Source organism: Miscanthus floridulus, chromosome 14 (assembly GCF_019320115.1).
Source record: "Miscanthus floridulus cultivar M001 chromosome 14, ASM1932011v1, whole genome shotgun sequence".
In the NCBI taxonomy this organism is placed as follows: Eukaryota; Viridiplantae; Streptophyta; class Magnoliopsida; order Poales; family Poaceae; genus Miscanthus; species Miscanthus floridulus.
This window is the reverse complement of record NC_089593.1, coordinates 23,434,581-23,446,912: the sequence shown is the minus strand read 5'-3', so window position 1 is coordinate 23,446,912 and position 12,332 is coordinate 23,434,581. Positions and strand designations below refer to the sequence as shown.

The window sequence follows — 12,332 nt, the reverse complement described above, 5'->3', positions numbered from 1 at the left end:
CTTATTCTGCTCATGGCACTGGGCATCTTACTCGACATCTTGCTAAGTGTCCTAAGAAACTTGAGAAGACCCGAGGCATGACTCAGACTCATATTGCTTTTAATTTTGATGATTCTGTTCATCATTGGGAGTACAGTGCTGAGGTAGCTCATGTTGAACTTATTCGTATGCTTGCTAGATTGGACCTACCTCTTATGATTGGTGAAACTGAGGCATTTAAAGATTATATTAAAACTGCTCATAACCCTAATTTTTCACCTGTCTCTAAGCAAACCACTGGTAGAGATCTGTTTAAATACTACAATGAGAAACGTGATAAACTGATGGTCTATTTAAAGGATAATGCTTTTTCATCTGTCGCTATTACCTCTGATATATGGTCTGAAAAGGCTAAAGAAGATTATTTATCTGTTGTGGCTCATTTCATTAATGCTGATTGGCAATTAGAGAAAAGGGTACTTGGTTTAAGGTTGATTGATGTGTCCCATAATGCTGAGAACATTGCTGAGCGTGTTGCATCTGTCCTTGCTGAGTATGGTATACTTAACAAGGTTTTTTCTGTAACTTTAGATAATGCATCTGCAAATAAAAATGCTATGGATAAACTGAAACATATACTTATAGAATATTTGGGTTCTGATCTATTTTTGCATCAACGATGTGCTTGTCATATTATTAACCTAATTGTGAAAGAAGCACTGGCTGCTGTGAATCCTCTCATTGATGATTTTTGAACAGCAATCTCTTTTATGAACTCCTCTAATCAAAGAATTGCTGCATACAAGAGTTATTGCATTGCTAGTGGTGTTAGACCTAGGAAGTTTGGATTAGACATGGATGTTAGATAAAACTCTACCTACCAATGCTTAAGCACTTGCTGCCTCACAAGAGTACTTTCAGTACTTTTATTGAGGCCAATTACCCTAGAGGTTCAGGTAGTGGTTTCCTTTTGACTGATGATCACTGGGCTATGGCAAATAAAATCTTAGAATTTCTTGAACTGTTCTATGACTCAACTATTGATTTGTCTGGTCTTTACTATCCCACTTCTCCACTTATGATTCATCATCTTGTTAAGATTGCTATACACCTACATAGGTATCAACATGATGAACATCTAAGATCTGTTATCCAACCTATGATTGACAAATACAATAAGTACTTGAAGAACATACCTGATCTTTATTCTATTGCATTCATATTGGATCCAAGAGCTAAAATTAAGGGATTTACCAAAGTGCTTAGGAAGTTACATTCTCTTTTTAATATTGACTACACTAATAAGTTGCTAGACACCAGAGCTTTTCTGTTTAAATGTATAACATGTATGATGTAATGTATGGCTTTAATAGGCTGAAAAGGGTTGTTCTTCCATCCCTGTCCGGTAAGAAAAGAACAGCTTGGGCTGAAATTTATGATGATGATGAGTTGGATGTTGGAGCTGGCTGTTCTTCCCTCCCTTCTAGTCTTGATCATTCTAGAAGTGTTTCTGCCACTTCCTTGCTGCAGGCAGCAACTGCTAGTTCTAACTCTAGTAAGCGTGCATCCTACCTGGACTGTGACACAGTAAGCCTGTTGGATGATGAGTTTGACATCATGCAGTGGTGTCATGAGCACAAGCTTACTTATTTAGTACTTTCTGTTCTTGCTAAAGATATTTTGACAGTGCCTGTGTCAACTATTTCTTCAGAGTCTACTTTTACCTTAACTAGCAAGATCATCGAGGAGCGGCGGCAGAAGCTGAACTCTGAGGCGGAGGCTGAACTCTAAAACTGTAGAGGCACTTACCTGCATCAAGGATTGGGAGAATACTGAGACAAGACTGCAGCACATGGTGGAGGACAAGGAGCTGGAAGAAGCCTTTGCTGGTCTTTATCTTGACGTCGACTAGTCCACTTCTCATTTATGTAATGGTTCTGTAATAACTAAGATTTAGACTTGTGGTGATGGATGTAATGAACAATTAATCTAGGAGCTGACTGTACTCTTTTTCTGTTTAGGGTTTCTCACAAGGGTGAGTTTTACCTAAACAGATTTTTAATGAGGCAGCCATTGCACAACTCCTACTTAAATTAGTTTTAGTTTCAAAAGTTTGTGTTCTTTGCTGTGCTGTGTTCTGATCTGTTTTTAATCTTTTGTGAACTTAGTCATTTTAGATCTTTTTGAATTGCTGTGCTGAGTTTATTGAGAGGTTTTGCCAGTTTAGTGCCTGAGCCGGCACGGGCACACTGAGTCTGAAGTCGGCACGGCACGACACAGCACGCTCCAGGAATGATAGTGCCGTGCCTGGGTCTGGAGTCGGGCACGGTGGCACGGCACGGCACGGTTTATCAGCCGTGCCCAGACATGCCGTGCCGTGGCGGGCTAGTGCCGTGCCGGCACGTTTGGAAAACTATAGCTGCAGGAATGGCGGTGTAAGCAGTCGGAGTGTTGAGGCTGCTACCATGGCTGCCACTGGCAGCAGTGCTTCTGCCACTTCTACCTGCAGCGTCGCAGCAGCCGGCGGCGAGGGGATGCCGTCAGCAGTGCGGCAACGTGACCGTCCCTTACCCGTTCGGCATCGGCGCGGGCTGCCACCGCGGCTCGACCACGGGGGGCTTCCGGCTCCAGTGCGACGCCGCCGCCAGCGGCCGCGGACGCCGGCCGCGGCTCACCGTGGCCGGCTACGGCCACGAGGTCGCGGCCATCTCGCTGGCGATGGCCGAGGCCACCGTGCTCCTCAACGCGAGCCGCGCGTGCTACGACCGCCCGGGGGACCCCGACGGCCGCGTCGTCAGCCTGCGTGAGCACCCCATGGCGCTCAACGGCAGAGCGTTCCTCTTCTCGTCGATGAAGAGCAAGTTCGTGTCCATCGGCTGCCCCGGCCTCGCCTACTTCAACGACGGCGACGGGTACTACGTCACGGGGTGCATGTCCGTGTGCCGGCCCTCGGACCGCGCGCTGCCGGGATCGTGCCGCGGCGACGACGGCTGCTGCCAGAGCAACATCCCGCTCGGCCTCAACTCCTACCGCCCCTACCTCGGCAGCTTCGACCGCCGGCGCCGCGGCGGCGGCCGGGGGAGAGAGCAGGAGGCGACGTTCCTGGCCAACTCCACCGCTTGCTCCTACGCGTTCATGGTGGACGCGATGTGGTTCTGGCTCGCCGGCTCGCACTTCAACCGCACCGGCGACTTCGCCGTGCCCGTCGTCCTGGACTGGGCCATCAGGGACGCCCCGAGCTGCGCCGCCGCGGCGCGGGACGGCGACACGTACGCGTGCCGCAGCGCGCACAGCTTCTGCCTCGAGTCCAGCAACGGCCCCGGGTACGTCTGCAACTGCACCGCCGGGTACCAGGGCAACCCGTACGTGACCGACGGCTGCACGGACGTCGACGAGTGCCGGCACGGGGACGAGTTCCCGTGCTACGGCGTGTGTGTCAACACGCCGGGCAGCTTCCTCTGCACGTGCCCCAAGGGATCCAGTGGGAACGCCACTCTACAGGGCTTCGGTTTGCCACTGAAGATCGTCACGGGTGTCAGCGCGGGCGTGTTGCTGCTGCTACTGCTGGCGAGCTTCTCGTCGCACCTGTGGGTTCAGAAGCGGCGCCTGCTCCACGCGAAGCTGCGGTTCTTCGAGCAGAACGGCGGCGTCCTCCTGCAGCAGCAGCTGGGCTCGCTGGCCAGCTCCGGCGTGGCGTTCAGGATCTTCTCCGAGGAGGAGATCGGCCGGGCCACCAACGGCTCTTCGCGGAGGCGCGGGTCCTCGGCCGCGGAGGGCACGGCGTGGTGTACAAGGGCGTCCTCGCCGACGGCTCCGCCGTGGCCGTGAAGAAGTCGAGGGTCGTCGACGCGAAGCAGGTCAAGGAGTTCGCCAGGGAGATGCTGATCCTCTCCCAGATCAACCACCGGAACGTGGTCAAGCTGCTCGGCTGCTGCCTCGAGGTCGAGGTGCTCATTCTGGTCTATGAGTACGTCCCCAACGGCAGCCTCCACGGCTACATCCACGGCGGCGGCGAGGCCAAGGTGCAGCTGCCACCGGGCGCGCGCCTCCGCATCGCGGCCGAGTCCGCGGACGCGCTCGCGTACATGCACTCGTCGGCGTCGCCGCCGATCCTCCACCGCGACGTCAAGTCCGCAAACATCCTCCTCGACGGCGGCCTCGCGGCGAAGGTGTCCGACTTCGGCACGTCGAGGCTGGCCCCGGCGGGCGAGGCGGCGGTGGCCACGCTGGTCCAGGGCACCCTCGGGTACCTGGACCCGGAGTACCTGCTGACGAGCCAGCTCACTAGCAAGAGCGACGTGTACAGCTTCGCGGTGGTCGTGCTGGAGCTCCTCACCGGGAGGAAGGCGTTCGTCCCGGTGGAGGACGAGGAAGAGGAAGAGGAAGGCGGCCTCGCTTTCTGCTTCATCACGGCGGCGCAGGCGGGACGGCACGGGAGATCATGGACCCGCAGGTCATGGAGGAGGTCGGAGCGGAGGTGCTGGACGAGGCCACGGAGCTGCTGATGCGGTGCCTCAGCATGGTCGCCGATGAGAGGCCAACCATGAAGGAGGTCGCCGACAAACTCCATAGGATCAGATGCCACGCTTGCAGCAGCAGCAGCAGTACGCAAAATTAAGAGTGGCCCAGAGTACCGGTACCGCTATCACTATCAGATTAATGAGAAAGTAAACTTTACCCTCAATGGCACATGTCCTTCTGATCTCAACCATTAGATATGCATCGTGGCATATATGCAGAGCAGAAGAAAGGCAGATTAATTACTGGATTTTCTATCTAACGTAAGATGGAGCAATTCAAAGAGAAAAACGTAGGATGAAGCAATTCGAAAAGAAAAACGTAGGATGGAGCATATATTTTATTTAGTTGACACAAGATGGAGGAGTCTTTGATGCTGAAATGCAATGCAACCGGTGGAGCCTATTTAAATGGTAGTGGAGCCTATCTAAAATCCCGGAAACGTGGTTGGCGTGATCTTGTAAGGTTACAAACCCCTCAGACTATTTGGCACTGGCATACCCTGCGATTCTGGCAAATAAGAACGTATATATACATATTTATATATATATATATAAAAGAAAAAACACTCATCTGCTGCGTACTGCGTACCTGAGAGCTGAGGCCGAGCGTCCCAGCGTTGAGCACGAGCGAGAGGCAGGCCGCGAGCGAGCATCAGGCCCATGCGGGCATGCGGCCCATGTGGCCAACGACGGTGACGCCAATAGCCCAATACGGATCGAGACAGCGCCGCCGTATACTTCGTTCATCTAATCATCTTCATCACGATTCACGCGTCCTGCGTGGCTGCGCGCCTGGATCACTCACGCCGTCAGCCACCGTCGGCTGTTGCCCGCGGCCCGTCATTGTCCAGTCGTCCTCCTAACCTCGTCCCGTTCTGCCCTACGACCGCACCGGCATTTGTGATCAGAATTGTTCAGCCGTTCAAGTAAGATTCAATCCTTGTTTTTGGTTTTTTGTAGAAAATTCATATGTACTTTAATTGCTAATTACTTAGCGCTAAAATCATAAAATCATCCATCACGCAGTAAGGTCGAGGATTTGTCCCAACATTAGAGTCGATAAAGATTGATCTTTTGTTTAGTACTCGTATCATGTGAGTGATCCATAATTGCATGTGAGTGTTCAATCGTGCAAACGCAATTTATTTAATTATTTGGCACTGTGTTCTTTGTAATATTTATGCAGTTATGGAGAGAAACGGGGACATTGCATCTCTTTTTCAGAAGCATGAAGCAAAGAAGAAGGCAGCGGCAGCCGCTGTTATTTCTAATCGCTCAAACTTGAACTGCAGCTACATAATTATATTGATGACATGAGACATGATGATAGCTTCAAAGGTCTAGACAATATTGTTGATCTCTCAGTTAAGCTTGTTGAAACAAAGAGGCACAAAGTATATGATATGGTTTATGAGCTCCTCAAATTGGTATTGCCTCTACCTATGGCAACGACAAGTGTTGAAAGGGTATTTTCTGCAATGGTTATTGTAAAAACAAAGTTAAGAAATAAGATGGGAGAGAGTCTTTTTTATGATTGTTGTCTAGCCATCTTGATTGAGTGCAGTGGTAGATCCAGAAAAAATATATAGGGGGGCTGGACTGAAGAGAGCAAGACCAACTTATAACTCAGTTGTGTCCCATACATAACTAACATATAGCAGTTTTAAGCATTTTATAACACAATAACTTTGATAAATAATTGAAAGTGCATCATATTTCATAAGAAGTAAAAGAATACAATTGAAAACGGTAAACGGGGAAAGGAGAAAGGCCCACGGCCCACTTGGCCTATTGATGTTACTGCCTTACTGGGCCTATTTGGGTGGGGAGAAACAAAGACATGGAGAAACACCTGATGCATCGTATTTCAAGTCTCCTGCCCTTTCTTTTCTTCCTCCATTGCCAGTCCACTGTCCAAAAATTCTTGGGGGCTGAGGGGGGCTCCATAGGTGTAGCCATGGTAGGGGGCTTGAGCCCCCCCGGTGGCAGATCCGCCATTGATTGAGCGGGGTATTTTATTTGAAGTTGATGAAGATGATATAATCAAGACATTTATGTCCCTTCGAAAGCGTCGAATAAAATAGTCACAAGAATAGCATTGTAAGTTTTCGGTTCTCTTTTATGCCTTATTTCAATTATCAATATGGCTTTTGAACTATTTATACTATACTTAGGGGATGGTTTAAACTTGATCCATGAATTGAAGCCTTATTATGTTATTTAGTCCATATATATCGAATCATGTTGTCAATTTTATAATTATTACCGAATTGCTGAAATAGATTTACTGAATTGTATAGAAAATTTTTGGGCGGCATACCCTTAGACAAAATCCTAGATTCGCCACTGCTATTTGGTACACGCAAGCATCGGTAGTAAGGAGGTATGCAAAACCTCACTAAGCACTAAGCCTAAGCCTAGAGCAAGTGCTATTTGTAATCTAAAGTAGCCTAAACACTTCAAAAAGCATAAAGCTACACTACTACAGAACTAATATTCACTATCGGCCTGTCACCTGCTGGTTGTATTGGAACCAACAGTTATAGAGTATCACTGTCAGACACCGGTAGCTGTTTTGCAACAAAAAAGATAACTTTTTCATATGAGATCGGATTAAGATTAACTTGATAGCAAGATTATAGATTTTAAAGAGATCTAAAACTTTATAGTTGTCAACTTTTTAATTACAGATGATTTATAAGTCTAAATATTCAATATAAGTTCTCAGATCAGAATTTACACGATTAACAATGTCGAATGGAAACAAAGTTAACATCAAAGTTATAGTATTCGACGAGATCTATAACTTTATAGATAACAACCTTTTCATTTAAGATTGTTTAGAGTGTCAAATATAGATATAAGATTTAAAAATGTGTAGTTAAAAGAATAACGTCAACCATATAGTCACATGTGGTGAGGTCTTGAGAACGTTGAGGTCTCAAGTTCGAATCTTGAAAACCAAATATTTTCCATCTTTTTATCACCACTGCAGTGATCATCTTTTAATTTCTGTGATAGTGCTAATCATCTAATATTTTGTTAAGCACTTTTGGTGGCTAAAACACTTGATATAAACCTCAATTTTTTCACAACTTCAATACACTCTAGCACACTTTGTACGACCGGGCAAAGAGGTATATATAGCCGCAAACTCAAAAACTAGCCATTGGATGACTAGAACTGCACAAAAGGAGCGAGCAAAAGAGAGCTCCGGTGCCTGTCCCATAGACAAAAGAGAGCTCCGCTAGCCATTAGACGACCGTTGTCGACCGTTGAAGAGCCTAAGGTCCGGTGCCCAATGGGAGAGTTCCGGTGAGTACATTTTTCTCCACCGTGTCTCTAACACCATCTCATGTAATTTTGTATTATTTTTTTTACCAAGTTTGTCATACAAAAATAAGTATCACTAGTAGAGAAACGACCTTTCATTCGTGGTCAAAAAGTATTTAGTCTCGGTATAAAATTGCAACCGTGACTAAAAGAAGGACTGAGACCAATTCCACCCTTTAGTCCTAGTTATAACGAAAACTAAGGCATGTCAGTGCGGAAAGCTTTAGTCCCGATTTGAGACACGAACCCAGACTAAAAGTGCCCTGTTTCGGACACGAACCTAGACTAAAGGTTCCTTTAGTCTTGGTTTGTGTTTTAAACTCGGACGAAAGTTACCGACACAGTGAATTTAAAAGGACAACATATCTTATCTAAGTCAGATGTATGGTTGAGTTGAGATGACAATGTGTGCATGGGCTAAAGTGGGAGGTCTTGAGTTCAAATCTCTATATACGCACCTTTCTTCACCCAATAAACAACTTTAGTCCCGGTTGTAGGAACAGAAACTAAAAATGGAGACCTTTAGTCTTGATTTCCCAGTGAACCGGGACTAAAGCTGCTTTTCTCTACTAGTACGTGAAATTAAGATCTGGGCTTAATTACGCATTTTATCTCTCACTTTTATGAACTATTGGCATGTGGGTTGGGTTTAGGTCTTGTTTGGCAGAGCTTCACCAGCTCCAGATCAACAAAAACAGATCCAAATTCAATTTTTTAACACTTCATGCTCCAGCAGCTCCACTATGGATCTTCTCCACCAAAACCATGAATCTGTCCCAAGATCCACCAAATTGGTGGGGTGCTCCACTAAACGCAAGATCGGTAGAGTTCGCGAAATTACCCACCACTGCCACTCGTTACACAAAAATAATGGTTTGTTTTTTCTTTCTCTTTCTCGCTCAATTTTGCTCACATGCGTCGTCCAACCAACCACAACCATGAAGCACGGCCGGCTCCTTCGATGTGCTTGCCCTGGCGTCGTGCACCCTGGCTTCTGAGTAGGAGTTGCCCCCCCCCACAGCACTCTCCGACCTATGCATGGGAAGCTGACCCGCCACCAGCCACACAGACACTGCCCGCCCGGTCCCATGCCGCCGTGCTCCATGTCCTTCTACGTGTGAGATGCAAAGGGGAGGAAAGAGGATGTGATGCACCAAACCGTAGAAGGGAGGAAGAGGACTAAGAGCTGACACACGGGCCCTAGGTGGCAGTGAGATAGAGGGGAGGCTGGAGCTATACCAAACACTTTGTGAGATCTCATATCCATGGTGGATCTAGGTGGATTTGAAGGTGATAAACTATCCCAGATAGGCCCTTAGGTAGTATAGCCATTTAGATAGTGGCTTTAGACGTCGAGATTCACCAACTCCGCTACTGCCGCTAACGGTGGATGTGACGGACAACGGCATGCATGTGTGGATATACGGAATGTGCTTCGATATGTTGGGCTTGCATGTTAGAGATAAGGTAACTATGACTCATGAAGAAAGTCTAATGACTTTAATAGTAGGATCGGAGATAGATAGATAAGGTGTAGACCATCTTCTTTTGAGCAATTCTGAATTTGAATTACGATAATGCTGTGTTGCGGGCATCTGGCCGCCCTATTTCTATTTGGACGCATCGAACCATCTGTATAGGCTCAGCAGTCGCGACACACTTAACCTTCTTAGCGCTCGTTTTCCCCATTTTTGAAACTTACATACCCCACTTTAAACCATGAGAGACCATCGTCACTCGTTGGGGCCCCTACAATTTGAGAACTGAAAGGATCAAGATGCCAAAGAGGGGGGTGAATTGGGCTAATTACAAATTTCTTTGCAATAATCAAAACCTATGGTAAGTCCAATTAACTCCTTGTGCCTAGAAAATATTTCTATTGATCTAACGCACAAAAGTTTAGCACCCTAAGTTTCAATCCTACTCTAGCATGGCAATTCTAGGAATGTAAATGATAAGTAATGAATTGCTCAAAGTAAATGCTTAAAGTAAAGAGAAGAGAAGGAACGCGGCGATGTTTTGCCGAGGTATCGGAGAGTCACCACTCCCCACTAGTCCTCGTTGGAGCACCCACGCAAGGGTGTAGCTCCCCCTTGATCCGCGCAAGGATCAAGTGCTCTCTACGGGTTGATTCTTCAACACTCCGTCGCGGTGAATCACCCACAACCGCTCATAACTTGAGTTGGGTCACCCACAAGCTCCGCCGGATGATCACCAAACTCTCAATCACCACTAAGCCATCTAGGTGATGGCGATCACCAAGAGTAACAAGCACAAACTCTCACTTGACCACGACAAGCCTAATGAGAAGGGTGGATGCACACTTTGCTATTCTTGATCTCACTAATGAGGGCTCTCTTTAGGATTCTTAAATCTCAATCACCTCACTAGGACCTTGCTCTTCTTGGCACTCTCAAACATGTTTCTCAGCTGTTGGAATGAGCAAAAGTACCCCCACACACGAGTGGAGGTGGTATTTATAACACCGGCTGAAAAATGAACCGTTATGTGCTTCTGCAGGGTGACCGGACGCTCCGGTCAGTACACCCCGAACTCCAGTGGTTAGCCGCATCCGGTCACGTTTTCCCCTTACTGGAACCTTACTGATGTCGACCGGATGCTGGACCCCCAGCATCCGATCACTTGCTGAGCAATGTTTGGTCAGTAGCCGGAACCTGATCAGCGTCCGGTCAGCATTGACCAGACGTGTCCGATCAGGATTCTCCCTCTCTGGGACCTTACTGATGTCGACCGGACGCTGGCCCTTAGCGTCCGGTCACTTGACCTCTCAGCGTCCGGTCACTTCCAGACGCTTTCACCTTGGTCAAATGAACTGACCGGACCCTGAACCAGCGTCCGGTCACACTGGAGCCAGCGTTCGATCAGTATTTGACCCTCCATTCACTTCCAACTCTCGATTATATGTGAATGAAGTTTGCTCCATTGGATCAAAGGGCTGTTTTGGAGCTACCTAGTGCTAGTTTTAACAAGTGTGCACCACATCTAACTCACTAGACTCACCTAGGTCAAGCTACCCGTTCATACCCCCTTAATAGTACGGCCAAAGGAAAAATAAAGTCCTAAACTACTCTAAGTGTCTCTCCAACTCCAATCGACACTTAGAACTAGTCCATCCTTAACCTTGTCGTCCATTCTTTGAAAACCGAAATGATTTCCATCATAGGGGCATGACCACCTTGATTGCCCAATCGATCGCCATTACCGTGATCTGACTTAATTGTTTCTGCAAAACACACGTTAGTCACAGTAATCACGTATTGTCATTAATCACCGAAACCTAACTAGGAGCCTAGATGCTTTCAAGAACGATGTGCTCGCCTCTTCGACTGACGAGGACGCCGGAGAAGGGTGCTGGCACACGGTGGACGATGGAGACGCACTACGCCCTAGCTCCCTCTTGTGCGCACCCCTGACCGGGCAGTCGCTACTCGGTTTGGCCGCGCCCCCTGCTCCCTCCGGTGTGCTCTCCCGATCGGGCAGCCGCCGAGCTGGCCGCGCGTGCTATGGCCGAGCGCTGGGCTGGCTGTGCCGCACCACGCCTCGGTTGACCTAGATGGCTGTTGCTGCTGCCTCCTCCACTGCGACCAGCGTAGCCGGATCCCGCTGTGCAGTGCTCCATCCGCTCACCCGCCTAACAGGGTTTGCTGAAAGTGCATGTTGCAAGCATCTGTTTAAGTGTTTGAAGTATGTTGCAAGTGTTTCACAATGTAAACTAAATGTGGCTTCTTGGGGTTTGAATATGCATTTCTAAAATTTTGGTTATCATGTAACCTGAAACTCTGAACATGTGTTCTAAAATTTGCCATGATGTAACCTGAAATCCTTAACTTCCATTTCTGCAATTTAGGATGATGCAAGACCTGGAGCATCTCAATATAAAGAGGGCACATGATATATGTTGGAAAGTAAGTAGATGAGCCTGCAGAGGACCCAGTGCCCCAGTTGTTCTAAGTAATACACTATTGAAAAACATCCAATTCAGATTGATCTCCAAGCCACAACAAAAGATTGCCAGCTGGTTGCTCCAGCGATGGCGCGGCTGGTTTTCTAGTGGCAGGTCGGAACGTGCCATTAGGGGCCACTTTGTTAGGGAACGTTGGTTTTGTATTATTTTTCTTTTTGTTTTTTCTTTTCTCAATCCTCTTATATTAGGGAACGTTGGCTTTGATTTTTTTCTTCTTTTGTAGGGCAGTTGGGCTGAACACTCAATGCGTGCCGAATGTGGTTAGGATTTTTTTTGTTGAGCTGAACACTCATGTCAAACAAATTCCAAAAAGTAGACATTAAAAAATAATTCTCAACTCAACTCTGCCATATAGACCACGGTTACAAAATTGTAGAATATATAAGGGCAAATGAAGTAGAAAGGAAACGAAACGTGATGGTGAGAGCATAGGATCCTCCAATTGTATATTACCGCTTTGTTAAAACCATTTAATTTTTTTGGAAAGATTATACACCATCGTTTTCTCAAAGTGT

General features: G+C 47.3%; 1 pseudogene; it reads left to right on the top strand.

Annotated features, from left to right (window-relative positions):
• The first annotated feature begins 2,406 nt into the window (after positions 1-2,406).
• Positions 2,407-4,707, top strand: LOC136506160 (wall-associated receptor kinase 3-like; annotated as a pseudogene).
• Positions 4,708-12,332: the final 7,625 nt, after the last annotated feature.